Genomic DNA, 26,340 nt, shown 5'->3' with positions numbered 1-26,340 from the left:
CTGAGTTTTATAATTAAAGTGTTATTTATAATTAAAATGGAGATGAGATATATTCAGGGCTTAAATACCAACTTTTTTACTTAAGCATATTTAAAGGCTCCCCTGGTCCCTAAGGTTTCCGGGCCCAGAATTTTTTTTAATTGAGCTATAATTGACATATAACTATATTTCGTTTTAAGTGTACAACATAATGATTTGATACTTGTATATATTGTGAACTAATCGCCACAGTAAGTCTAGGTATATAGTTACAAATTGTTTTTTAATAAGGATTTTTAAGATCTACTCTTAGCAACTTTTGATTATGCAATATAGTAGTATTATCTAAAGTCACCATGCTGTGTATTACATCCCCATGACTTACTTTATAACTGGAAGTTTGTACATTTGGATCCCCTTTACCCATTTCACCCACACCCCTCCAGGCCCAGATTTATGGGACTCAATTGGAGTTGGTAACAATAACATGGATTCTAATTTCCCTATTATCTAAAGGGTGCTCCCTTTCCACCTGGGTTAATTTAAGGTATAAAATCCACCAAACTTATTTTAATGGATAGTGTTAGTTTTGCTCATTTCTAACAAATGCTGTGATAATGCTCTTAGAATAAAGTAAAAAAAAAAACAACAATACTTCCTCAGCATTTTCTACTCTGCAGAATGAATACGTTTTAGGTAGAAGAAATAAGATGAATTAAAGCATGGAAATGGGATTGTGTTTCAAATAGCTTTACAAAATAAACATTTTAAGAATTTTTATTTCTCTTGGCAGCATATTCCCAAAATCTTATTTAAATTATTCATTGACACAAGCTGTAAATTTTAAAAATTAACATGTAACTTAATTTATATCATTAATCAATTATAAACCCAAATATGACATTTACATCTGAAATATTTTTCTGCCGTTCCTAAAAATAAATTGTCTACACTTTCCCATTGTTACATATGTTAATGGTGAGTTTAGAATTAAATATATATATATGTATATATGTATGTATGTATATGGAATCTTAGAGCCCATATATATGGCAACTTCTCACCCAATTCATAAATCTATAATAATAGCAGATAATCATGTGCAGTCTTCTTGAATATTTCCTCAGTCAGGCAGGCTATAACTTTATGATGCATTGTCGAATAGTTCTAAATTAAAATTTTGAGGGGCTAAGCAGCATGGTGGGTCAGAGGATACATTTTAGTAGAAGAAATGGGATGAACCAAAGCATGGAAATGGTGTTGTGTTAGACATGTTTGGCAAACAGACTGCAGTTTGTCTGGAACATCAAGGTACCTAGAAAGGAGTAGTAGGATATAAAGCTGAAAAGTTTGTTAAAATGTCCTGTACACAGTGAGTATTGTGAAGTGTTGCCTTTTCTTTACCAGTAGTAGAGCTGCACTATTTACTGCTCACTTAGCTTGTGCGTGAAATTACACCCAACTCGAAGGTATCAAAACTATTGTTTGATACTTATTATTTCTTTTTAAGATCTATGATAAAAGAATGATATGTTTTGCTCTTAGTGTTGTTTATGTATTAAGAGAAAAAAGGCAATTTCTTATAATCTTGGATTATATGGTAAGAAGCTCAAGACCCTGAATATTAGTGACATGAATCATGATTGCTATAGTGCAGTTAGGAGAGTTAAGAGAACTTTGTGAAGTTACACTCTCCAATCTTGGGAGCTTCTCCAGTGTAATCCAAAACTGGCTCCTCCCATGCAAGGGCAGGGAGAGACCAAAGAAAGTGGCAGACCACTCCAGATATCTCCTCTCAAGCTCACAGAGGCAGCTGTTATCATGAGTCCTTCCAGTCCATTTTTTTTTACTTTTATGTGCATATCTGTATATCCATAACCAAAATATATTTTTTTGTTTTTAATTTACATCAGTATCATTCAACTGCTTTTTTTCACTTAGCATGATGTTTTTGAGATATATCCATGCTTATAATGTGTAGATCTAATTTATTTGTTACCTCCTACAGTTGACCCTTGAACAACACAGGAGTTAGGGGCACTGCCCCGCCCCCCACCCCAGACCTCCTCCAGTCAAAAAATCTGCATGTAACTTTTGATTCCCCCCCCAAATTTACTAATAGTCTACTGTTGACTGGAAGCTTTACCAGTAACAGCTGATTAGCATATATTTTGTATGTTATATGTATTAGTATACTGTATTCTTACAATACAGTAAGCTAGAGAAAAATGTTCTTAGAAAATCATAAGGAAGAGAAAATACATTTATAGTACTGTAAGTATTTATTGAAAAAAATCCATGTATAAGTGGACCTGCGCAGTTTAAACTCATGTTGTACATGGTCAACTGTATATATAGTATTTCCTCATATAATTATGTCACAATTGATTCATCTGTTTCTCTACAACGGACAATCTAGATTATTGATATTTTTCATTAAGAAAATAATAGACTTTATTTTTTAGAGCAGTTTCAGGTTCACAGTAAAACTGAAAGTACAGAGAGGTCTCATATTTCCCTGGGTCCCCTCCCCTATGGCTCACACAGCCTCCACTATCATGAACATCCTGCTCCAGTACATTCTATAGGTTGACAAATGTACAATGACATGTATCCCTAATTATAGTATCACACGAAATAATTTCATTGTCCTAAAAGTTCCTTGCTCTACCTATTCCTCCCTCCCTCCCCCTAGGCCCCTGGCAACCACTTATCTTTTTACTGTCTCCACAGTTTTGCCTTTTCCAGAATGTCATACAGTAGCAACCTTTTCAGATTGGCGTCTTTCATATGGTAATATGCAATTTTATATTAATGTGCTTCAACGTTCAACACAAAGAGTGAGAGTTAATATAAACTATGGACTTTAGTTAATATATCTATATTGGCTCATCAATTATAACAAATGTACTAATACAAGATGTTAATAATGGAATAGAGGATATATGGAGACTTTTAGTTTTTCTATAAACTTAAAATCGCTAAAAAAATCAAATAAAGTAAACTTACAAAAATTAATTAACAACTAAATTTAAGATCTAAAACTATAAAATTCTTAGAAATAAATAAATAAATATTTGTGACCTTAGATTAGGCGATAATTTATTATACATGATACTAAAAGCATAAGCAACTAAAGAAATAGATAAAATAGACTTCATCAAAATTGAAAATTTTGTGTCTTAAAGGACAGCATCAAAAAAGACAAAAGACAATCCACATAATGTGAGAAAAGTACTTGTATCACATATCTGCTAAGAGTCTAGTATCCAAGATATATATAAGACCTTTCAACTCAATAGCAAAAAGATTAATAACTCCATTTTAAAACAGGCAAAGGATTTGAATGACACTCCTCCAAAGAAGATATACAGGTGACCAATAAGCACATGAAAAGATGCTCAACATCATTAGTCATTAGGGAACTGCAAATCAAAACTACAATGAGATATCACTTTACACACAGTATGACTGTAATGAAAAAGATGGACAATAACAAGTTTAGTGAGGATGTGGAGAAATTGGAACTCTCATATGCTGCGAGTGGGAATGAGAAATGGTGCAGTGAATTTGGAAACAGTTTGGCAGTTCCTCAAAGTGTAAACAGTTATAACCCCACAATTTCACTCCTAGGTATTATCCAAGAAAATTAAAAACATGTCCACATAAAAACTTGTACATGAATGTTCATAACAGCTGCAAAGTGGAAACAACCCAAATGTTCATCAAGTGATAAATGGATAAACAAAATGTATGATGTCCAAAAAATGGAATATTATTCAATCATAAAAATGAATTAAGTACTGATACATGCTACAAAATGGATAAACTTTGAAAATATGCTAAGTGAAAGAAGCCAGATATAAAAGACTACATATTGTATGAATTCATTATATGGAATGTTTAGGTAAATCTGCAGAGATAGAAAGTAGATAAATTATGCTAGTGAGCAGGGAAGGAGAGATTGGGGAATAACTGCTAATGGGTATGGGGTTTCTTTGAGGAAATGATGAAAATGTTCTAGAATTAGTAATGTTTGCACAACTTTGTGAGTTGAATTGTACATTTTTTAAAAGCGAAAACTAAAAAGATTCTATAAACACCTCTGTACCAATTTCCTTGTGGAATTATACAAGAGTTTCTCTTGGGTACATATCCAAAGTAAAATTATTGGGTTATGAGTTATACACATTTATAATTTTAGTAGATAGAACCAAATTACTATCCAAAGCAAGTGTACCATTTACACTGCCAATAAACAGTACTTTTTGCTTCTCATCATTGCAAACACATCCTATATTTACGCTTTTTAGTTTTTACCGATCACGGTTATGAAATGGGATCATATTGCTTTCATTTGCATCTCTGCTCCTTAACGCAATGGAATACTTTATAGCCATTTGAGTTTACTTTTGTGGCTTGCCTACTCATGTGCTTTGCCCATTTGGCTATTGGATGTCTTTTAAAAATTAATTTTAGGAGTATTTTACTCTTTATTTAAATTGCAAAATATCTTCTCCCAGTCTGTCACTTGTTTTTTAACCTTGTTTATCATATCTTTTGCAGTACAGACTTAAAAAAAGTCTGTACTGCAAAAGATATGATAAACAAATAGTAAATTTATTTATCTTTATGGTTCATGCTTTTAAAGTATTATTTATGAAAGTCTTCCCTACCGTGTGGTCACAAGATTATTTCCCCATATTTTCCTCCAATATTTATAAAATTCAGGTTTTTTTTTTCTCTCCCATCTGTATTTAATTACTCCATCTGAATTTTATTTTGTGTGCATGATTTGGGACCTACTTTTTATCTTTATGGAGACTCAATTATCTTGATATCATTTATTGAAGAACCACTTACTTCTGATGTTACTTATATCACAGGTTAAGTTCCCATATTTGTATGAATCAATTTCTAGGCTCTCTATTTTGTTTCATTGATCTCTGTCTCCTCTACTTTTTATATTAGTACACTACACTTTTTACATTATTACAACATTATACTCTTTACATATTTTAGCTTTTAATGTCTTGATATCTGATAGTTTTCATTGTTCTCAAAATTGTCTTAGACATTTGTGCAGCTTTATTTTTCCATGTGAATTTCAAAATCTGGTTATTAAGTTCTCTAAACTATGTTGTCACATTAATTTCTAAAATAATTAGGAAAGAAGCACAGCTTTAAAAGATTGCATTGTCTCATCCACGTACATAGTATATTTATTTATTCAGCTCTTTCATGCCCTTCAATAGTTACTTTTTCTAAATGCTTTGTGCCACTTTTATTATATTTATTCTTGGGTTTTTATAGTTTTTGTTGCTATGTCAGTTCTATCTTTAAACATTTTTTCCCCTAATTGGCTATTTCTGGTATAAAAGAAAGTTATAAATTTTTATATATTGATTTATTTCCACCACCTTTCCACAGTAATACTGCCATAGTACTTCCACAGTAGAACTGATCATTTTTCTTCTATGTAAATGATATCATCTGCAAATAATGGCCTTTTGACTTTTTCCTTTAAAACTATATGCCTCTTACTTCTTTTTCATCTTTGTGCTTTGACTAGAGCCTATAGTAGAAGTTATAATAGTAACAATGATAGTGAGTAATAGTTATAGTTATTTCTATTATTTTTGCCTAATAGGGTTGATTTCTACATTGTCTCTTAAGGTATCGTCAGCATTTGCAGAACTTTTTATATTTTATTAGTTTTTCAAAGAATAATTTTTCAGCTTTAAAAAATTGTTTTTTCATTAATTACTTCTATTACTTTTATTTATTTTCTATTTTCTTGGGGTTTACATCTTCTTTAACTGAATATCTAGCCAATTTACTTTAAATCTCTTTTGTTTTCTAATAAATTCATTTAATGTTATACATTTTTCTCGAGGGAACATTTTGCTTCACCCAGAAGTTTCAGTATTAGTGCTTTCATTTTCATTAGGTTTTAAATATTTCACTTTTTCTTCTATGTGGTCAGTATTTGAAAATATTCCAGATATTGTTGAAAAAATATCTTTGGAGGTGAAGGTCTTTATATACTTATTTTTTAATGGATAATTTGTCACCTACCTTGAAAATCTTTATATATTTATTTAAGATTGTTAATCTTGTTTTTGAAATCTGTCTAGCTAATTAGGCTATTTGGGGGCTATTTGATCTATTCATTTATTAGAGAAGTTTGTTAAATTTTATCATTATGATTATGAAACTATTATCTCTATAATTTTGTCAGTTTTTCCTTCACATAATTCAAAGATATGGTGTCAGGTGCATGCACATATTGTATGTATGAATGTCATATTATTTTGATTGATAATTTCTTTTATCAGCATGACACACTCCTCTTTTTCTCTTAAATTTTCTATGTGGACTTATTTACGATGTGTTTCTTAAGGAACAAATACTGAGATTTAGTGTTTTTAATCAAATCTTAGAGTCTTGGTGTCTCTCTAAATCTGAATCTGTTTGTTTTACACTTATTGGAATTATTGGTACATTTGGGCTTTTTCTGCCATCTTGTCTTACGTTTTCTGTTTGTCATACTTTATCCTGTCCTCTCCTTCAACTCTCTCTCTTCAATGCATTCCAATCTGACCTCCATCCTCACCACTCCACTGAAATTTTTCTGTCAGGTGAGCAGCAGCCTCCATGTTGTCAAATCCAGTGCTATCTTCTCTGTCATTTTTCTGAACTCTCAGCGGCATTTTCACAGTCTACACCTTTTTCTTCATGAAACAGTTTATTTTCCCTTCCATTATATCATATTTTCTTCTCTCATTGGCCCTCAGTCTCCTTTGCTGGCTACTCCTCCTCTGAGAACTTCTCGACTGAAATGCCTCAAAGCTCATTCCTGAACTATTTTCCACTCTCTACATCCTTTCCCTAGGTTATTTCAACCAGTTCCTGGATAACTCTACTCCAATCTTTTCCCCACCTAAACTTCAGATTCATATATCCCACTGTCTACTTGACCTTTCCACTTAGATTTCTAATGGGCATCTTGAATTTAACATATGCAAAGCAGAACTCTTGATTTTCTCCACCATACCTATTCCTAACCTGGTCCTACTCATTTCAGTAATACTATTGACCCCTGAATTTTTCAATCTAAAAACCTAGTAGTCATTGTTTCACTTTTCTTACCCTTCACAAAGTAATCCATTTACTATCAAAGAATAATTTGAATACCTCTACTTCATTGCCATTGCTTCCCTGGTCTAAAGCACCATCAGCTCTTATCTAGACTACTGTCTAATAGTCTCCTAACTGATCTTCCTGCTTCCACACTGGCTTCCTTATCCCTCCAATGATTCATTCTCCACACAGAGATATTTAAAAATGTAAATCAGGTTATGCCACTCACTTTCTTAAAACCCTGCAGTGTATTCCCAATGTAGGTGAAATTAAATCCAAACACCTTTATAATGTCAACGGCCCATACAATCTGGCCCTTCACTACTTCTTTGTCTTAAACTCTATTCCAATCATAATGGCCTATTTCTCTTAACTCAAGCATCAGAGCCTTTGCCATTGCCATCTTCCCTGCCTGGAACTCTTCCCTGTAACTCTTCCTATAGATGGCTTCTCCTCATCATTCAGATCTCAGCTTAAACAGCATCTTAATGAAGTTTTCCCTGGTCATCTTACCTAGTGGAACCCCCATTTGCTACATATTTTTCTTTGTCACATTATCTTGTTGTATTTTGTTCACAGCACAGAAATTTTCTTGTTTATTTGCTTGCTTGTATATTCTTTCCCTACTATCATAGAAGATCCATGAGGGCAGGGACCATATCTTTCATGTTCTCTGCCTTATTCCTAGCACCTAGAATTAGTAGGGACTCAATAAATATTTGTCCTACAAATGACTGAATGGATATACTTTATTATTTTATACTGCTGCATGGTACAATTACATAAATATAACAGTTTATTTAACCATAAACCTATTAATGAACTTTCAGATTGCTGCTAATTTTTTTTTTGTTATAACAATGCTACTGCAAATATTCTTGTATGTGTCTTTTCTTGTAATTGCATGTGACTGCATATAAGCAGGGACCCAACAAGAGATGAATAAATAAGACTCTATCCTGTTCTCTTCCCTGACATCATTTCTATTTCCTTTTCCCACAGAGATTTAAAGAGCCCTCATACAGGGTCCTCAAAAAATTAAAAATGTATATACCTTTTGACCCAGCAATTGCACTTCTGGGTATTTATCCAAAGAAAACCAAAACAAAACTTCATAAAGATTTATGCATCCCTATATTCATTGCAGCACTATTTACAATAGCCAAGATAAGGAAGCAACCTAAATGCCCATCAACAGATGATGAGATAAAGAAGTTATGGTTCATATATACAATAGAATATTACTCAGTCATAAAAAAAAAAATGAAATCCTACCATTTGCAACGACACAGATGGACCTAGAGGTTATTATGCTGAGTAAAATAAGTCAGACAGAGGAAGATAAATACCACATGATTTCACTTATAGGTGGAATCTAAGGAACAAAAAGAACAAACTAATGAAAAATGAACTCACAAACAGAGAGGACAATCAGGTGATGGCCAGAGGGGAAGGAGCTGAGGGGACTGGGAGAAAGCGGTGAAGGGTTAAAAAAGTACAAAATAGTAGTTGACAGATGGTCACGGGGATAGGGAGCACAGCATAGATAATGCAGTCAGCGGTAATGTAATGGCTATGTGTAGAGCCAGAGGGGTGATAGAGTAATCAGGGGGATGTTATAGTTTCATAAACTATAATGTATTGTATACTTGAAACTAATAATAAAATAAAAAATAAATTAATAAAAAAGAGCCCACATACACAGAGTAATTTTTAAAAATTAAAAAAGTACTTTGTTGTTAGCTCAGATTAAAAGAGAGTGTTCTTGCTTTATCATCCAGAATGTATTTTTTATCTTAGCCTAGTTTAAAATTCTCTTGTATCTCAGAAATCACCATGGAATTATTAGAACATGACCCTTGAAATTACCTATGTAAATAATTTTAAGTTTGATCTTTCATCTCATCATCTTATTCATCTCTGTTGGCTCCCTGCCTATACACATCATCATCGATGTATATTAGCATGTTAAAAAGTCCTATACTGAACATTTTATAATGATCATTTTTAGTGGATATTTATTGCTGTTTACATTATTATACTTCAAATTGTTGATATATTGAAATAAAATGTATAATTTATTTTAAGAAAATTAGTGGCAAGAGTTAAAAGACAACAGATCTGCTAATGTTCTTCATGACCAATAATTTCTTATATGCCTTACTCTTTCCCTTTATTACTGTTTTTCTATGTTTTTTACTAAAATGAGAATGTTTTATTCCTCATGAGCACTATATACTGTACCTAACCACATTAATTCAATTGTAGAACATGTTCCTTTGGATATTACAGAGTTTTAAATTATAAATAATATTGATAAGATTGTATAACTAATTCTCAAATATGAATTCCGACAAATTATAAATGTTTTATCAGTTCGAACCCAAGAATAGATTGCAAAATAACACCTGTCAATGAACTGTAAAAGAGTCATAAGGGCTAATTAACATATTTTAAGTAGATAATAGTCTTTACAGTTTATTATTACTAATTCACCAAATAAAACATGTATTCAAAGAAACATGTGAACACAATATAGAGCTTGAAATACATGAAGAGAAGTAACAGAAGTACATGAAGACAAATAACAGAAACTTTGGTCAAAATAGTTTTAAAAAATAAAAGGAATTAAAAGCCTCATTTAACTGAATGCCCAGAAGTAGTAGGCTTCAGGTCAGGCTTGTTCTAGTGAAATCTAAAGCCATGGAAATAGATATGATCGCTTCTGGAGAGAGTTTAGAGTTTTCACAACACATGTTACAACTCAGGACAAACACCAATCAACTAAGAGTGTTTTCCTGAGGAGCTACATTGTGAAGAATTATTCAGATTCTGTCATAGATGTGCTACAATCAATTAATGATGTCTGTCCAAGGGCAAAGGGGAGAGGAGGTAGAAGATAAGCCAATGAAAGGGATACTAAAATCCAGACTGAAAGGGAGGAGAGAGTTCCCAGAAGAACAAAGAAATCAACAAAGAGATCATTTGACACTTCAAATGCTAGTAGAAAGATTCAGGATGAGGATAGAGAAAAGCCATGGGTTTCATGTTTACCTCTAAGAAAGCAATTTCAATGGTATCAGGGGTAGGGGCAGTAGTCAGACTATAATGAGTTAAGGGGGAAAAAAGAATTAGGGTATGAGGCAGTAAGTACATTTCTGAGGTTTACAGATTTGTGATACTGGTATATACTACACACTAGAATTGATTTTTATTACATATAGTTTTAAAAATCTAATTAAATCTAAGATTAGACTGCATCTAAATCAGGAAGTACATAAAACCTAAAGTGAACAATATCCATCAAATTTTAAGCAATAAATTTTAGTACCATTAATCTAGCTTTTATCTCACATTTGTCAAACAAACAGAAAACATTAGGGAACCACATCAAGGGGATGAGCTAAACTACTTGGAACAGTGATATCAGCATGCAGTTCCCTGACCAGTAGTAGCCACATCACCTGGGAACTTGATAGGAATGCAAATTCCCAGGTACTGTCTCAGACTTACTAAATCAAAAACTTGGAGCCGGCACCCCAGCAATTGAATAAGCCCACCAAGTGATTTGACGCATACTCACATTCAAGTTACTGTATTACTTCAGCACTTTCTCATTAAATAAGACACATAGTTATTAAGTTACTCATCTACTTGGTCTGCCTGACCTACATTACCTAGATTCTGTACTGCCAAAACCTTTCAAGGGGTTAGTGCCAACTAAAAGTCTTTTAAGCATAGTGTGATCTACTGGTCAGCTGCGGTCTACTAAGAAAGGTGAGCTAGAGGAAAAATGATTACTCATATTGGGGACCAGCAATCCCAAGTGAGAGAACCTCTAACTCCCCATGGCTTGAACTCAGAGGTCTCAGGCACCTAGAGATATAATTCCTAACACATCAAAACTGCATACAGTAATTTCTGACACATTTATCTGTGATGAACATGTTAAATTTTTGGCTCACTAACCAATTGCAACATGTGCCCTGCAAAAAATTCTTCCCTTTTTCTTTCTACAACAGTTTATTTGCACATCTGTTACATTGCTCTGTTATATTCATATTATAATGCATTTCAAAATAATCTGATCTCTTAAAAAGATTTCTTCATCTGGAAAACATGCTTGTCTTGTTGGGATCTCCCTTTTGGCCTTATGATTATTCAAGGTCTTTATCTATGTGTATTTAATAAATTCAATTTCTTCCAGAGTAAGGTGAACAAACTGAAATTTCTGACTTCCGTTTAAATTTATCCAGATTTTCAAATCAGCATTTTATTTTCTGCTATGCAGCATTCCTTAAAGTCCTGAACTTGAAATACTTCACTTTAACGGCATTTCTATTGCAGGGGGGAAAAAGCCCACAAATACCATAATAAAAATTTACATAAAGGTATAAAACAGCTAGAAAGAAATGCACATTTCTCTCTTGCTATTATTGGAGATTAAGACTCCAAGAAAGAATCCCATTTGATTAAGTATTGAGTAGAGATGAGGAATGTTTTTCCAGGTCTGAAATAAATCAATAACTAAAGGTTGAAGACTTACCAATTGTTAACTACCAGTTAAAACTTTAAAAGGTTAATTTTTAAAAAGATTAATTTATATTATTACCAGATTGAAAAATTAATCTTTGTTGCCAGATTTACACAGATCTTCTTCTCTACTGTGTTCAAAAGAGAGCATGACTAATGCTTCGTTGGTAATTTCCAATAGTATATACCTACCAATGTATCATTAGTAATATAGGTGAGACCTTAACCTATATATGCTACCTTTCTCAAGGTTTTCAATATATAAATCTTTCAAATAAGTGTTCAATACAAATTCTGGTGATACAGGTTGGCATTTCTTAAAAAGATTCTGTTCTTTTTTGTATATGGTATTTCTAGAATAGTAGTCTCAACATTTTAATCTAATGAAGAAAGTGCTCTCACTAGAATAAAAATTACATTTATATTTCAAAATTCAGTAATTTGTGTAACCCAGGGAAGTGGAACAATAGTTTTTTTTTTCCAGAGAAAGAACATCTCTATTTCTATGCAGCTATTCAAAACAAATGTGGGAGTTTTGCAAAATCAGGAAATAACAGTAACAACTTACTTTCACTGTCCTTGATAGAGAAGTCATAAAACTAATCAGCAGTAAGTTGTAAATATTTTAAAAATAAACTTTATGGATATGTAATTTATGTACAATAAACTGCACACATTTTAAGGATGAAGATCACTGAGTTAAGTTGTAAATTTTAATATCTATACTTTAAAGTGTATTAATTTAAAGCTAAATGTCAGTTAAACAAAATTTACCAGAATGCTTTGAGATGAACTATTTAACTTTTTAAAATTAGTTGAGTGTTAATAAGAAAGCTCTTTTGGATGAAAATCTTTTAAAATTTACAAATAAAATTTTCCACGACTTTGTAATTACACTTTTGTTTTGTTTTGTTTTTATTTTAAACTACAGAGAGTCTAACCTCTCCTTACAGTCAAAATCTGGAACAGCAAGTTTTCAAGTGTTATTGTAGTCTGTATCAACACCCTATTGTCGGAGTTAGGGGCTGCTTTTTCCTAAAGGGGAATTGCAACAAAGAATTCTGATTGGGTACATGACATTTTAATGTAGTCATTTTAGGTGGCCGTTTTGGTGCATTGATATTTTTAAAACTATATCATAAATTAGTAAAACTTGCCCATAGTTACATAAAAAATTAAAACATAAAGTCTCCTCCCTTCGGTTAAATAATTTTAGACCTCAGAGGTAACCATTGTTGACCAATTCTTCTGTAGACATTTTTAAATGTATATACTAGCATATATATTTTTTAAAGTTAATTTAAATAAAATGAACTACATATATAGTGCTCTACAGTTTTCTCCATTTAAAAATGTATATGGAGGCTGTACCTAATTTTAATGCCTAAATATTATTGTATCCTTGTAGCATAATTTAGTATTCCATTTGTACATTTAAGATCTTGCTAGGTTTTAAAAAATTACAGCGATACAGTGACTAATCTTATATATACATTTTTATGCATTTATGAGAAGCGGAATTAGTGAGTCAAAGCTTTTGTAAATTTTTTGGTGTTGACAGATGTTGTCAGATTGCTCTCCAGACAGGTTATATCACTTATAGTGCCACTAATGGTATGAGAGTACCTGCTTCCTTATTCATCACTGATACAAGATGGATATTATTGAACTTTTCTATAATTTACACTCTGAGTGAAAAATGCTTCATTCTTAAAATTATTTTTAGTGTTATATATTGCATTTATTTATTTACAAGGTTAAGCATCTTTCCAAGTGTTTATTTTTTTCCTTGTGTTACATATTCATGCCTTTGTCAATTCTTCTTTAGGCTTGTTTTTCTTTCTCTTACTGATCTGTGAGAGTTCTTTGCATATTAACTCTTTCTATGTCATTCACACATATATATTATTCCAAACAAAAATAAATATATGTTCTTATATATGTAATACTGTTCAATGGAATATTTTATGTAACCAATAACAAAAGAGGTGGCAAAGGCAATTCTCTACATACTAATATGGAATTAATTCTAAGGTATTTCCAAGAAAAAAAAGCAAAGAGAAGAAAAGTCTACCAAAAACAGATTTTATACACACACACACACACACACACACATATATCTATATATGGCATAGGTTATCTCTGGAAATAAGAAACTGGTTGTAGTGATTGCCTTTGGGAAGAGAAATGGGGAGACGGGAGGGGAATTTACTTTTTAATGTGTACACTTTTGTACTGTTTCAAGGTTTTTTTTTTTTATCATGGATGTGAATCACCTATTTAAAATTTATAATTTTTCTAAAGAAGTAAGATCACTTAAATTTACCCCTTTTCTTTTATGGCTACCCTATTTTCCCAAAACTAATGTTGAATAAGCCATCTTTTACTTATTATTCTGAAATGTCATTTTATCATACACTAAATTTCCACATAAATATTAGTTTTTTTCTGGATTCTTTTTTCACCTTCATTGATTTGTTTATCTGGTTGCAAATGTTTGTAGTTTTATAATAAGTTTTGATCTAAAGACTAATCATCCATAAATGTTCTTTTAAAAACAGTTTTCCCATCTATTCTCAGATTTCTAGATGAAATTTTTTTTGGCCAGTCATAGTTTTTATCGTGGTACAATATACATAAAATTGATCATTTTAACCATTTTTAAGTATACGGTTTCCTTGTGCACATTCACATTGTTGTGTAACTAACTGTCCCACCATTCATCTCTGGAATCTAGATGAATTCTAATAACACTTTGTTAAGTTCCCAAAAATAACACTTGACATTCCGATTGTTATTAATGAATATATAGATTAATTTATATAGAAATAACATTTTTACATTGTCTTTCTAACAAAGCATAATATATTCATTCTTTCTTTCTCTCTCTCTCTCTCTCTCTCTCTCTCTCTCTTTCATCACTCACTTAAGAAACATCTACTGAGTGCCTGTTATACCAGAAACTCTGCTAGGAACTGAAGATATAAATGTAACTAATGTAATAAATGTTATAGATTTTATAAAATCCAGAAGGGGGAACAGTGATTAGTCAAACAATTGCACATATAAACATAAAATTGCGAAGCTTTAAGGGAAAGATACATGGTCATGTGGTGGGCTTATAATAAGTGATTTAATTTAATCTGGGAGGGTTTGGGCAGTATTCCCTTTAGAAGTGATAACTGAACTGACTCTGGAAAATATACTCAAATCATCTTCACTATGCTCACGTTGGCTTCATACAGGCCCAGCACATTTCTTGAATTTGTCCCTGAGTATATAATCTTTTAAATAGTATATGGGATCTTTTATTCATTTAATTTTCTAACTGAGTCTTTTCTATTTATGGGAAAATTACTGATCTTTGTGTATTAAATTTGCAACCAATTGCCTTGAGGATTTTCTTATTATTTTTGAGGGAACTCATTCTCTCATTCTTGTACTTTTCTGTCTCAGCCAATAAGATAGGAATGTGCCAAAACTTCCATTCTTTGGAAAGTTTTAAGGGAGATGCTGCAGCTTCTCCCCACATCTGTAAATGCAAGAGTGATTTTTCTGTGTGTTGAAATGGTGATAATATGACATCTATTGAATCACCTTTTTATGGGTAGAAAATGTGTGAAAGGCCATGGCTCATATATGGTCCATCTGTTTTGGCTCTCTATAGTCAATAAGAAAGGTAGACCCCAATCTACCACACAACAGACTTGTTTACATGTTTCCTCTGTTGACATAATTTCCCATTATAGGAAGAATGTTTGATTTACACACACATTACTTCATGTAAAGTTTCAAGTTGTTTGGCGAAGAAAATATGGAAAATTATACTTTCATTCTTACATCTTAGATTTTCACCTCTTTTAGAATGCAATTAAAATACTTAATTGTATCAGCTTAGAGAGTTTGATTAAAGAATAAGAACCATTCTGCCAGCGTGGCACTTACTACTTACTAGACCAAACTTTGTTAATTGTACATTCATCATAAAATTTTTTAAGTATCCACTCTCAATCTTTAACTAATAAATTATCTACATGTACTGTAATAATGTTCTTTATATTATAACATTGCTTAGGGATTTTTAAAGAATGACAGCTAAAATAATTTTTACTGATTTTCATATATTTGCTCATCAAAAACATTAATAATAACTTCATTATTTTAGAAAATCTTGGTTTGACATCTTGGCTATAAATCGACTTGAAAGTCTCATTCTACATTCAATTTATTACACTTCTTGGTTTTAATGTCTATCATAAATGAAAAACATACCTTGAAAAGGTACTAAGATTTAAAAGGAAATAGTACAAAATCAGGATACTCATTTTTTCTGTCTTATAGCCTAATTATGGAAAGGTTTTTGTTGAAATTTCACTAGAAATATCCATCTTCCCTAATGTCAATTAGAAGATGTTGTATTTTTATGTCTAACAAACAGATTAAAAATCTACAGTAACTCTTCATTTGGAAAATTTTCAAACAAGGTTGACAATTCTGTTTCCAAATTTCAGTGTGTCTGAATTTTTATGGGTGACAAACTTGCGTCATTTTCAGCAATAAAATCACAGAATAATAGAAACATTTCCAAAAGTGTTTTCAAATTATACTTGCTTTTGATAAGCAATTACTTTTCCGTTCATTATTAAAAGGTCTTTGTTACCTTGAAGCAACAGATAAAGTGTTCCCTTTTTCTGTTTCCCCAAAATATCTGCCAACATTGCATTTTACAGAGAGCCACTTGTCAGCACAGGAAAGGACGGGAAATTTGAAACTTTCCTTTTTGTAAAAGGAAATGTGTAACTCATCTTCACTTTGGCAGATATTTTAACTATTTTGTCAAAAAATATCAGTGAACCACTCTCTTGTTTTATGAAAAAATGTTATGCCCATTCTACAGATAATTAAAAAGTATTTTAAAGAGTCTACACTAAAATGTTTAAGTCTTGGTTTTATTAAAATGACTAGATATATGATATCCTACTGAAGTTTGCACAATTTGGTTTTAACTTTCTTGTCATATGACTTGCCAATGAAAAATCCAGGGATTTGATTTTACAGTTATTAAAACATATTCCATAAAATTCATTTATTTTAGTGAAATTTAATTGCTCCACTAAAAAAAAAATCTGTTTTATTTTCCCATAAGAAACTGTTTTTATTAAAGTAGTCATTTATTACTGAAAACATACTCTCTCTCGGATATCTTTCTTTTAATAGAGAAGAAAAAGAATTCTTCCTGTACTGCATTATTGATTCAGAATTGAACAAATACCATAAGCTGAGACATATTAGAAACTTATACTGAATAGGAACCTCCTACGAGGCATTATTTGTTCTAATACTAGTTTCTTCAACTTTCAACAATATTTTCTGTTGTTCAACAATATTTTCTATTTAATGTTGTTCTTTCAACAATATTCCCTTTAGAATATGTTACCTAAAGAATGTGTTTTAGTTTGTCTCTTTTGTAAAATTCTTTAAATTATTTTAGCCATTTTTAACTGTAGAGGAAAGAAACATCTCCCCAATGGTATACGAGCTGGTTTCTTTTTAGTTGTTGCCATTTTTGTTTTGTCTTTCACTGTAAAGTAAGAAAACTCAGAAGAAATGTTAGAATTCTATATACTTATCACTTAATGTTGAGATTTAGCTTCATATTCTAGATCTATAGATTTTAAATACCTGATAATAATGATGTTTTTATATGATCACTAGCTAATATGGCAAACCATTATAGTCACTAAGGCCAGACTCATTTGCTAGAGAAGTGGATAGAAATCCATATTTCATATAGTTTTATTTATAGTTTCTAATTCTTTTAGCTGACTTCTTGTTAGAGCTCATTAAATTCATTTTTATCCTATATTTTAGCTAAGAAGAGATTTTACCAAAAATTGGAAAAATAGTTCTTCCATTTTGTTGTTGTTTTTGCTTTTATTATTGACTTTTTCAATGCCTGTCTGCTTTGCATGACTGTTTTTAAATCATATATTTATTGTCTTAGGCCAGGTTCTCAAGAAGTAGAGTCTAAGATGAGAATTTCTATGCCAGTGATTTTTTGAATCTGGTATTGATAGACATCATGCACACAAATAAAAGTTATTTGGGGTCCTCAATAATTTTTAAAGAGTGAAGAGAGGTCCTGAGACCCAAAAGTTTGAATGGTACAGGTACACATGTCTCTATGTACAAAAAGGAACACAGTAATGCTAGGAGAAAGAAGATGAGTGAAGGAGAGAGCATTCTGAGATCTTTGGCTGTGTGTTCATTTTTAGAGGTGAAGATCTGTGTGTAGGATGAGAGAGGGGAATTGGGAGTCTATTGACAGACTGACTTTTGGTCCTATGTCTAATGCCATCTTGTGGACTTGGTGCCTGTCAGCACTCAGCCTATAAGAGGTTCTTCAGAGTTAATTAGCTTGCTTTTTATTAACATTGATGACTTCTGTTCCTTAAATTATTACTTCATCCATCCCGATAAATCAATTACCACTCTTCCTTTATATTTTCATCTATAAATCCATTTAAATCTCCCTTGTTTTCTCTTTCATTTGCTTGATACTTCTGGATTTTTTTTTCATTCCTTTATGATCATTTTAGAAAATAGGAGGAAGCAGAGAGAAATTCTTGTTACTCTCCTTTTTAAAATCAAAAGTCTATTGAAGTTTTAAGTAGAAGAGTTAAAGATTTCTTATTTTTTTTTTTTTTAAAGATACAACAATGGTAACTTTGTAGAGAAGAAGCTGGAGAGGGGAGAAAATAGAGGCAGACAAAGTTGGTTTAAAGCTATTGCAAAGTCCAAGCAAATCTAATAGGGTCTGAAATAGGGCAGTAGCGGTGGGGGAAGCAAAACCAAACCTGAGAATGTTTTGTTTTTCTCCCAGGTACTGTCAACATGTGACTGAATGAAAAGGGTCAAAAATTATATTAAGGCTTTTGGTGTGGTTGGCTGGATAGTAAAGTCACTGAGAAGGGAACACAGAAGGTGGAGAAAATTTTCTGTGGAGCTCTGGGGACATTAACATTTAGGAGGAGGCAAAGACTAAAGCTATATTCTAGCAGTCTGAAGAATAAGGGTGACATGATGAAATGGAGGTAGCATATAAGGTATTAAAGAAAATTAAATAAGTCAGTGGGCAGTCAGGGTCACAGGAAAGTTTCTTATAGAATGGAAGAGACATATTTGTAGGAAGAAGGAAAAGGTAGAAATGAGGAAGAGATTGAAAATAAGGTGAAGATACAATTGATCATTCAAGGCCCCAGAGGATATACGATCAAGTGCATGAACAGAGATCAAACTCAGAAAGAAGGGCACTCCTGTGATTCCTAGGATCTTCTTCCAGGGTTCTTATTCTCTCTCTCTCTCTCCCTCCCTCCCTCCCTCCCTCTCTCTCTCTCTCTCTCTCTCTACACACACACACACACACATCAGTTCAATCTATAGTAAACTAACTCATTGCAACATATATCTTAAAATGTTATTCAGTCCAGAACAACACAAAGGAGTCTTTATCAGAAGTTTTAAAGTTGGCTTTGGCATTTCTAGTTCTGGTTCCCACCAAAGTCTCTCCATCAGTATGGGGTAAACAGATGTTTCCCATGCTCTCTGGTCATCCAAGAGATAACTGCTGTATCAAATCTCTACACACAAACTCACACACACATCATACACAACCTCCCAAGGACACTACTTCTCAGATAGAATATAGAGTTATTCTATCACTCTCCAACCTCTTAGCCTGCTTTATTTTTCTTCAGAGCAGCAGGGCCAATTTTCAGTCAATATACTTTAGCACAGCTACATCAATTACCATAATATTGAAATGCCCTACTTCTATGATGGTAAGTAAATAGTTGATGTTCCAGATCCTGAGTGTATCCCCGGCTCTTGCTATTCCAGCACCTCCCAGACCTTCCTATGATCCAGCAACTAAAGACATAACACCAGTCACAACAAGGCTAAGACTGGCTGATGTTTTTGACTGGTGGTAGGATGGAGTAGGGAGAGTGTGTGGGAATGTAGACAAAAGCTAAAGCTTATATACTAACACTTTATTGGTAAGCTCAATGTCAAGAAAGAGTAATCAGAAAAGGTAAGCGAGGCAGGGAAGAAAGACAGCAAATACAAGGGAATACAAGGGGATGTGATACCAAGCTGGTCATATCAGTGTTATTTTGATTATTCTACCCTGCATAGCATTTATCATTAGCTAAAATTACTTTATATGCTTTTTAATATATATTATAGATATTGTCTGTCTGCCAACTGGAAAGTAAGCTGTATAAAGGCAGGGACTCTGTTTTAACATTGTATCTCCAGGACCTAAAATATACTAGGCATTTAATAGGTGATCAAAAATATTTGTTGAATGAATGAATCAATTCATATTAAGGAGAACATTTTCTAAATAAAAACACATTTCATGTAAATTAAATAAATGTAGTACTTTATGTTATTTTTGCAGAGTGGTTTCTGTTCCTCATTTTTTATCCTCCAGTTTCCTAATCATGCCCAGAGGCCTCCTTGTGCATTAGAAATGACCAAAACAGTGACTATTTCATGTTATGTTGTCATCTTCCTCTAGGGTTACCATCTGTCTATTCAAATACCCAGCAAAACATTGAAATCCTTGCTTCTCCTTATCTTAGCAAATCAAGTATGCAGGTAAGGTTACTGTTAAGGGGAAAGAAGGAGATTTATTTTTCTTACCCAGAGCATTCTCACAGAAGTCAAAAGGGTATAATTTATCCCAGTTATACTTGGTTTTATGCTTTTGCTTTTTGAAAGAAACAGTTCTCTTCACTGCTCATGCTATTCTAAGTAGTTGTCAAGTAATTTTTTTCAAATGTATCAATTTTCAATATTTGAATTGAAGGGTGAAAATGCTAATTAGATTAATATATTCATGACTGAGACTTAATCTACTTAATGTTTCTTTTATCTTCTAAATTTTCACTTCATCAGCCTGAGAGCAGTCATCTGTAATTATCTGATTACAAAATTTATTTAAGCTGTCAACTCTCATTGAGACTCCATTTTATTTCCATCATAATGTATTTTTTAAAATGAAAGAAACATGGTTCTGTTGCAATGTGATATTATTGCTCAGATATTAAGATGCTAGCAATAATGATCAGATCCATCTTTATAATGCTTGGCACAACTTAGGATATTGTGTATTTTGCCAAGGAAATTTATTTACTATAATGCTTAGAAAATTAAATCCAACCTCCTACTAAATGCTTTTCTAGAACAGGAGATAAGAAAGCATCAATTAACAAGTAAATCCAAAAAGACATAGACAACGAGTACGAATACTATTGGTATTTGAGTCTGGGGGCTAAAAGTTCCAGAACTCCTACAAAAGAAAACAGAAGGCTTTCATATCTTTTTTTCAACTCAGATAAATAATTTTGTATTATACCCTCACATACATCAGCTGTAGGTCACATTCAAAAAGAAAAAGCCTAAGAATATCAGATTAGTCAAATAGTCTGTTTCACATAAGTTTTCTTTTTAACACTGGGCACTACTCTACTTTGCCTAACTTTGATATACTTCACTTAAACTTTCTTGATTCCACTTCCTGGCTGTTGTACATTCCTGATGCTATTATTTTATTTTATTTTTTTTTCAAGGATAATTTTCAACAGTGAAAGGGCTCAACAAGCATCTTTCTTTTTGTCATCCTTCCTATAATCTTTCAGAGCAAGAGGTGTAAGTGGATCAAAGATTGGAACTTGAACTAGTATTTCCTGAATGCCCACAATGTGACAAGCACTGTGCTAGGTGTTTTATTTACATTGTTAATCTTTATAAAACCCCTGGATTAGAGAGATGAAATAAATTGCTCAAAACCACATGCCTAGTTTTGAGTAATAGTCCTTATTAAAATATCTGCCTATTGTGATTATGTTTGGAAAAGAAGTCATATAATTTAGAGATACAAAGAGTAATATTTACAAATAAAATGATGTCTAGGATTTGCTTATAATCTGATAGGAAATGTGGTGGGGTAGTGGGTGCAAGTACAGATATAACAAGTTAAGCCATCAGCTGAAGTTGGGTGATAGGGTCATATACATAAGAGCCCATATTTTTTCTGCATTTGTGTATGATAGAACTTTTCCATATTGAAGTTTGTAAAGGTAAGTACAATCTGAAAAGAAGAATCAGGACAAAATGGGTGCAAGGACTGAGGAGAAAAAAGGAGGGTATAAATGTGCATTTGCCTTAGCAATTCAATAACTTTGAGCTATGTTCATTTAGAGCCACTCTTGTAGCATATGCCCTGCCCCAAATAAACTCTATATGCATGGGCAAATAGGCACTTCTATATCTTATTTAAGAAAGAATTGAATTTATTTTCATAGCAATTAAGATCCTAAACTGCTGCTTTTGGTCCTAACCATATTTCTCTGTCTAAAATAAACTATGATCCTAATTCTTACTTAAATAGACCTAGAGACTAATTTATCAAATACTCTAGCCTTTTCTTTTCCTCTTAACTCCATTTAAAGTATTTTTAACTATTTGTTCATTTGTTCATTCTTTTTAACTTCAAAGTGGCAGTAAGAGAATATACAGCTTAAACTAGTCAATTCACAACTTTTGAGCAGCTGTAAAGAGGTTTACTGGTGGTAGTTGGTGTTTTTGATTAATATCATTATCAGTTTCAGTACTAGTTCTGCCTCTCCCCAACTTTCATCTGTCTAAACTAAAAGGGGTAATAGAAAGTCCATCTTAAAACTAAAGGAGTTAAAACACTATCACTATTTTGGAAAACAAAAAACTAAAAACAGTTTGGCATGGTGACTGGTATAAACCAGCCGGCACCTGTCACAGGATGTCCTCACTACCACTCATGCTCTCTGGCTTCAAGGGCAGTCTTGTTGACATTTTTAAAAGCTCCAGAGCTGATAGCTTGCCAGAAAGTACTCCTTAAATAACAGAGGTATGCATGTCTAGGTGTGGACCTTATATACTGGGAAACCTTCAAGGGGCTCTGGGATTCAAGAGTTGGTCAAAGGCATATGATGCTTAGGAATGGAGGCAGAGGTTTCAAATGTAGGCTGTTAGGCAGGGAGTTAGCGAGGCAGGCTAGAATGAAGTTTGAAGGCAGAATGTTTCTTTCAGATGTATTTTACCAGAGTAGAAAATGGGATTGATCTGTACATGGCATATGCTTACACTAACCCACTCCCACAAATATAAAACACAGCGTTAAACATGATTCTCAGGAATGACTTCCAAGTCTGAAACCCCACTCTCAAATGAACTTAGGTTCTTCATCTACATGTTACTATGAAGGTATTGTGTAGATGTAATTAGTGTTCATAATCAATAGACTTTAAATAAAGATTATCCTACCTAATTTGGATGGGCCTGATTCAATCAATTGAAAGACCTGTGGAGCTGGTTTCCCAGAAGAAATTCTTTTCCACTTGAGGACTGAAACTTCAGCTCATGCCTCAGAGTTCTAGCCTGCTATTCAGATTTCAAGCTTGCCTTCTAGCTAGCCCTCATAATTGTGTAAGTCAATTCCTTGCAAAAAATTCCTTAATATATGCCTCCTGCTGGTCCTGTTTCTCTGGTTGAGCCCTGATATCATGATTGAGCGTATTTCCAAGTCGTATTATGAACAATTTGGACTTTATATTTTAATAATAGCAAATACAATTTTTTTCTGTGTATATAGGAGTGAGTATGTATGGGGAAGGTATACACACATATATATATTCTCTTTTTGACTAGGCCTGCCCTTGGGCTCCCATATCCTTCCTTATAGTGGTGTCCAGTTCTAGCAAGAATCCTCCTAAGTCAGTTTAATGAGAATCCTTCTCCCTCGACATCTGATTGGGTTCTTGATCCTACATTATCCCCAGGTGGTGTGTGATTACCCTGGACTGCTTTCAGTAAGAATCCTGTTGAGTCGATGTAGCAATAATCCCCCTTTCCCCTGATGTTTCTTTGTAATTTTCCATCCACTGATCCTGACAACCTGCTCTTTAGCTATAAATCCCCACTTTTCCTGTTGTATTCAAAGTTGACCCCACCTATTAAAACCTCCACCATAATAGCCCCCTTGAATAAAGTCTGATTTACCATCTTTAACAACTATCAGGAATAATTTTTTAACACCTCCAGACTCTTTTGATTACATGCTTTTTTTACCATTTGCTCCAGTTTATATATACATGTATATATATAGTTAGATTTTTAAAAATTTATACTGCTATATCATGAATAGAATGTTTTAAACCACAGAAATGGAAAGAAAAACATTGAGATTAAAAAGTAAATACAAATAGGGGTTGTAATTCTTTTCCTGCATCTCAAGTCATCTTGTATTTATCTCATGTTGAGGTAATTTCTTAAATGATTTCCCAATAGATGGTATACAAAGATGATTTCAGGGTTCATACTTAAAAGGCAGAATGGTGCCTGTTTTTAATTTCTATTTTTAAATTCTCAAAAAATAAGTTTTTCACTTTAAAATGGAATACTCTGGAACTTCCAAAAGACTCCAAATGAGTGAGCACTAATGACAGTTAATATAGATCAGCCAAATGTGCTCACAATACACTCAGTTGATTTATCACTCTGCTGAACACTGATAACCACAGTAGCAGTCTTCGTACCTGCAGTTTTTAATAGTTTTTATTTAGTCACATGAGTTTAATTTATATCCTAAATGGACCATTTATTTAAAATAGAAGGCAAAAAAGAAAATACCATTAAAATGCTAAGTAAAAGAAAGCATTATAACTGATAATTCTGCATTTTTGCCTTAGGATGATTTTCATATCCACGAACTTCATATAGTACACCATATAGAACAGTAAGAGGAGAAATCTAGTGATTACATCCAATTTGGCTCTTCATTTATTGAAAATAAAAAGAAGTCATATCTCTGATGTTTCATTTACAAATAACCTAAAACTTTCTCTCATTATTTAGAAACGATACAAAAAATTATAATTTGATTTTTTAAACAAAAATTTAATAATTCCAAAAATCAGTCATAAAAGTAGTTTTTGCTTGGCTTTAATCCTGTAAAGTGTAATTTTTAATCTAGAAATGTAGAACTATTATATATCACAAACCCTGATTTTTCTTACACAAAAGTTTGTATTACAAGTTAAACAGGAAAAAACTTATCAAAAGAGAGAACTTCACTCAGGAAGTTTTAGTGTTTATAGATTAATAATTTTATTTTTGCTAAACACAAAATGATGAAGTATTACTAAATGGACTTACAGAAATAAAAGGAATTCATGCTTCAATAAAGGCAAGGAAACACTACCTTAAACTAAAATAATGTTTCTAAAAAGGGTGAAAATGAACTTCATGATACAATCCTAGTATACAATGTGTGTACCTCTTGAAATTGTTCACTCTTGACATTTGGATTACAAGACTATTTTCCTGTCAAGACAGCAATCAATTACTTCATGTAATATCAACGCTTGGTTTATGTAAGCAGCTGCTACCCGCGCCATTATAGTTACGTACAATTGCTAAATACAGGATACTATTCGAAAACTCTCAAATGGACACTAATATAAAAATCAATGACCATTTTGTCGTAATAGAAAAAAATTTACAAACCAAAAATATAAGTATTCTCTCTAGTACAGTAATTACAACGTCTAGCAGAGCACCGGCCACAGTAGGAAAATGTTTGAAACACTAATATTTATATCTTACATACAGAAAGTCTTTCCAGTTTTCCTATCCTTCGTTTTAATGGTGCTAGTAAGTGAAAGGATAAAAAACACAAAGGAACACATCAGAACCACAGTAAATGTCAGCGTCTATTAAGATTTCAGTAGCAACAACCCTTTAAAGCTACAGTATTTAGGCATTCAGGACTACAAATCAGAGTGCCCTGGGGCGAAGGTGGAGCTACCTTAAAATTGATAACTTTTTAAGCCAATGACACAGCCAAGCCAAAGAGGGCATAAAGGATTGGTTCCTTTGAATCCCAACACTGAAGTCATACTTAGAAGTTCTGAGCGTATGTCGGTGTTTCAAGGCCCAATTCTAACTACTATTTCTCACTCGGAGAAGCTTCTTGGTTACCATTTCTCTATCCGAGCCTGGCTCGGTGAAAGTTCCAGCGTCTAAACCCTAAAAGAAACTCACGTTGCCAGTGCCAACCGAAGGACCCAATCGCTCGAAGAAGAGGCAGAACTCGCTTTATTCTTGTCCTTTATTGGCCACGCAGCCAAGAGGCCCAAGATCACAACCAATGAGTCGTTGAAACATCCCTTAACGTAACGTAACGCAACGTAACGTAACGTAAGGGTGGCTGTGTACGGCGCTTATGTAACTGAGTCTACGCAGGCGCAGACATCCTGTTTTTGTCCAATCCGAAGAGAGGTCGGCTCCCGGCAATTCCTCGCGCCTCCCCGCCTCGCCTCTTGCGCTTCCTCTGGGCTGTAGCCCGCCTCTCTGCTGCTGACCAATCTTCTTCATTTTCCTTGGAGCGTTTACCCAATCAGAGAGGTAGACAATGCAGTTCCGGTCATCATCTCTGCGCCTTGACTGAGCCTAGATTTCTCTCCCGCGCCGATTTTGGGCTTATAGCTGAGGTACATTTCATAGGGCCGGGCTGGGCGAATCTCCCGGGTGGGCAGCTCTCGACGTGAGGCGGCAGTACTGGTTGAGTCCAGAAAGCCA

The 26,340-nt window shown here is 33.1% G+C and overlaps 1 protein-coding gene and 1 long non-coding RNA gene across 4 annotated transcripts in view; one reads left to right on the top strand and one right to left on the bottom strand.

Moving 5' to 3' along the window:
* LOC120603825 (uncharacterized) overlaps nucleotides 1–26,075 on the bottom strand; it is a 42,599-nt gene extending 16,524 nt beyond the window's left edge. For both annotated transcript variants that reach the window (XR_005653178.1, XR_005653179.1), the window contains exon 1: nucleotides 25,804–26,075. This is a non-coding gene — a long non-coding RNA (uncharacterized LOC120603825). The remainder of the gene's footprint in view (nucleotides 1–25,803) is intronic.
* A 30-nt stretch (nucleotides 26,076–26,105) lies between these two features.
* Nucleotides 26,106–26,340, top strand: part of WDR89 (WD repeat domain 89) — a 32,172-nt gene continuing 31,937 nt past the window's right edge. The window contains exon 1 of one of the 2 annotated variants that reach the window (XM_039864623.1): nucleotides 26,106–26,252. The gene's annotated coding sequence lies outside the window, so the exon portion shown is untranslated. The remainder of the gene's footprint in view (nucleotides 26,253–26,340) is intronic. The other variant, XM_039864631.1, reaches the window with a different exon arrangement.

This window comes from Pteropus medius, unplaced genomic scaffold (genome assembly GCF_902729225.1).
Source record: "Pteropus medius unplaced genomic scaffold, Ma_sr-lr_union100, whole genome shotgun sequence".
In the NCBI taxonomy this organism is placed as follows: Eukaryota; Metazoa; Chordata; class Mammalia; order Chiroptera; family Pteropodidae; genus Pteropus; species Pteropus medius.
Note: the sequence above shows the minus strand (reverse complement) of the source record. Positions and strands in the feature narration are given on the sequence as shown.